Below are 4,141 nucleotides of genomic sequence, written 5' to 3' on the forward strand. Positions count from 1 at the left end.
GCCCCGAAAGGTCAGGCCGGGGAGGGCCGCGCGCCCCGCGCGCCCCCCGCGCTCTCCCCGCACCGCGGGGCCTGGGCCGCTCCCGCCCGAAAGCAGCCGGGGCGCGGTGGAGGCAGGACACCCTAAAACTGAGGGGGTTTTTAAAGTTTTCTTCCGTGTCAGGAATAAACAGAAACTTTTCTCCTAAGGGGAGCTTTTTTTTTTTTTTTTTCTTCTAGAGTACAAACTACAGGAGAAGAGGGAAATTTTCTCATTAAAGTTACATCCCTGCAGTTAGTTCAATTACTTGATATATGCAGAAGATGTTGTAAATTTAAAGATTTAAATAGCTTACAAAGATGCCGGAGGCTCCATCAGTTAATTTCCTTAATTTATGGATTTTTAGCTGAGCTTCTGAAATGAAAAGGAGAATGAGAACTAGGTCAGCAGAGAGATTTGCATCCAGAACAGACTAAAATTTGTTTTCCTTGACCATCCCATCAGCCCAGGTGTGATCCTTTGTGGCGGTCACTGTCCCACCTCTGACCTCCAGGCTGGGACTCTGCCTCTGTGAGCATGGCACAAAGGGGGAGATTTTATTTTAAAATAACCTCCGAACACAAGCGTGTCCCCAGCCAGCTGCTTCACCTGATGGTTGTACAAGGCTGTAGCCTAAGTACTCTCATTTCCTCAGCATTCTGGTCAACAAGTGGATACGGGGAGGACAAGCTCCACTGGGACGGTGACCTGCCGTGCTGCCCGAGTTTCACTCAGCTTTTTTGTAGGGGTGCGGGCGGACTATTTGGAATGACTTGGCATCATAATTTTTACTTCCTTTGTGAATTATTGACTGCTAAATGAAAAACTAAATATGAGAATCTCGAACAGCAATCAGAGCAGCATAAAAATAGGATACTTCTGCACTGATAGGAGACTTCTGCACTGAGGCATGCTAAAGAGGAAAGAGAAGACCTAAAAATACTGCACTTGTATGAAAAGTAGAAACTGTGATCTGACTCATCCCAACACATCTGTGACAGGCACTATTTAATTGTGCTGCATGGAAATGGGATGCACGGATGATAAAGATTCGGTTTGTTTGTTTGCTTGTAGATCAAAGCAAAGATACAGTAGCACTTGGGATGAAAAAGCCTGCGCGGTAGGTAACTTGTGCGGGATTCTTTTTACTGTATCTGAGAAAAGGACAATGTACTTGAGAGCTTTGTGTTTTTTCTTGCCTGTATTAATGTTGAGGGTAATAAAGGTACGTGTTACAGCTCTATATGCACGCTCTCATTTCTTTCTTCTCACTCAAGTGTATGAGTGCCTTTCTGTTGTTTTGTTTCAATATGTATGAATATATACATATGAATTAATACTTAAAAGATTTATATAAACTAAACAGTTTTAGGAAGCAACACTGCAGTATGATTAGTATTGGTGTTCGTGATTTAACATTTCTTTTCCCACTAGATGAAGTTTCTAAGATTTGCAAGGTACATGTCAAGGACGGGTATATAAATGGATTTTTATTTATTCACAACTCCAAGACTAATTGCTTCTCTTTGCCTGAAGGCCAAGAGATTGGTTTTAATATGACACTTCAAAAGTATTCATAGAACTACAGAGATACTAAGTGTCATTGTTTAAGAGAGAAATCTCGCTATGCTACTTGTGACCCTGAAAATAAAATCTTCCGCTGTATTTTGAATCCTAATGTTGTTTTTCAGAGTTTCACTTAAAGCTCAACTATTAAGAAGTGTACAAAGGAAAATATTAAATAGTATGTAGTGAACAAAAAAGAAGAAATACTGTTAGAACTGAATATAACTCATTTTGTCAACAATTCTGTTATCCTCCCTATAAAGCAATACAAAATTTGTAGCAGAAGATTTCTGAGCTCGGTTGCAGGATATTAGAATTAGAAATGATAAGTTGTAATTTACCATAGGTGCTTAAAAGTTCTTGACCAAATGCCCAGCATGTGTTAGCTACAATCCTAAGTACTTCAAAATACATACTTTGGATTTTTTTCTTACCAACAGTTCTTTGTATTCTGTGCAGATGCTTAAAAATGGAATTGGGCAGAACTATTCTGAAATCTGTTTTTATACCTAATATTCTGTAGTTTACTTTCATTTTTTAAATAAATGGGTAAAATATTTATTGATACACCTAAGACAGTGTGAAAGAGAAGCCCATAAGGAGCTCCAGCTTGTTTTCCTTTTTTTTTTCTTGTTTTCCAAAAATAATTAATTGTCTGTATTTTACAGGACAGAATATTACTAGATTGTGAAAATATGCTGATTTGGAGGAATATAAATTTCCTATCAAAAAGATGATCCAAATGTATTTTGAGATGTGTGAGAGAAAGTATCGTAAACTGACAAACAACATCAACCTTTTCTGCACCATGCTCTCTGAGTAAGAGCAGGACAACTTCCAGTTGGTGTTGTTCTTGAGGGCCCTGTATGACTTTGTGGTAGTAGACCTCATTCTGTCCTTGTCCTTACTCTTTTCCTTACATTACGTGTTTTATCCTGAGGTTTAAACCTGACTTCAGGATTTGTTATGTTATGTATCTTAACTTGAGGTGTTCTGGTGATGATACCAACATTCCCACCAACTACAATAAGTGCAGGAAGAAAACTGTGGAATGCCTGGTCCTCGCTGAAACTCACCGTGTTCTACTAGGCATTTTAAGATATAGCAGGAAGTTAGGGAGGAAACGGATCATTTCATTACATGTTCAAAGCAGATAAATGAGAATTAAGGGATTGTTCCTTTAAAACGAAGGAATCAATGTCTTATCTGTAGATTAATACTCCTCGCAGTCACAGTTAAGACACCACTGTACCTTAGATGGACTTTTATCTTGGAAGAGAAGATTTGAGTAAATACTTGGGATTTCAAAAGTAGCTGTTGGACACCGGTGCACGTTCAGGCAGCAAAGCCTATGTGACTTCGTTGCCTTCAGTGGGTTTTCACAGATGGGGCTGGGTTTAGCTCTGTCTCCTGGACTGCAGAGGCACCGGGACAAACACATCTGAACTCAGAGGTAGGTGGCCGTGGATGCTCTGACTGGCACCATTGCTTCCATCACTGGAAATGAGAGAGAAGCAGAAGCTGTGGAAAGCTGATGCTACATATGTGTTGAGCCTCCAGAAAGGTTTGTTCTTGTGAGGAACCTGAAAATTCTAAGCATCTTGAAATCCCAACACTTGCTACAGTCAGTTGACATACAAGGAAGGAATAATAAAAAGAATTAAGGACATCTCCCAATTGAAGCAAGTTTTCAAGCCAGTTGCAGTGCCAATCATTCTGGAACAGGAACTTGACTCAGGGTTTGCTAATTAAGTCAAATAATTGTTTGTCATTTGTAGACAGATGAGGGATTTCCTGAGAGCAGTAAGCATGACCATGCAAAGAACAAAATCTGATCATTAGGAAATAACCAAGTCTTGTCAGTCTTTTCCCTTGAATGCTCTTCTATTCTTTTCAAGAAACAGCTTGCTGCTGAGTAAATTTACAAACTATTACTTTATTGACTAAATACAGATGGACTGTTTTTAAAACTATCCATTATCCAGTGCCTAACTTGTGACAACAGCGTGATACAAAGAAATAATCTGTCCTGGAATGCCAAGATGAAATAGCTTGTCAGGAAATACAGTATAGGAAAGGTTTGTTTGTCTCTTCTGCTTCCAACTCTTATAATACAAAGATAGCTTCCAGGATGAAATTTACTTAATCAAGATGTCCCATGTTAATGTTCAGCACGGTGTTTCCAGTTTCACACATTTTGTTGAGTGCTTTGCCTCTTCTTCTTAAGCAGGTTATAAAACTGAGGAGTGTTTTTTAACCTGTTTAAGTAACGTGTTGTGTTAGTTTTTAGCTATTTATTAAATAAAGCGTATGCATATTATATATCCATATTATATATGTCACAGAGAAGGAGAAAACATTTTTATGGCTGAGTTTAATCCATTCATTGGTTTATTAGAGACACAATGTACTCTGAAGAATGTCACAAATCCACATGGTGTCCCTGAGCGCTTGATTTTTGCATATGGATCGCTGACTTAGCTGAACGATATATAAAATCCTGTGTAGCCAGGCAGCTCCCAACTGAATACACTTCTAAGGGAGGTTATACGCATTG

This window comes from Corvus brachyrhynchos, unplaced genomic scaffold, assembly GCF_000691975.1.
Source record: "Corvus brachyrhynchos isolate BGI_N302 unplaced genomic scaffold, ASM69197v1 scaffold66, whole genome shotgun sequence".
Classification (NCBI taxonomy): domain Eukaryota; kingdom Metazoa; phylum Chordata; class Aves; order Passeriformes; family Corvidae; genus Corvus; species Corvus brachyrhynchos.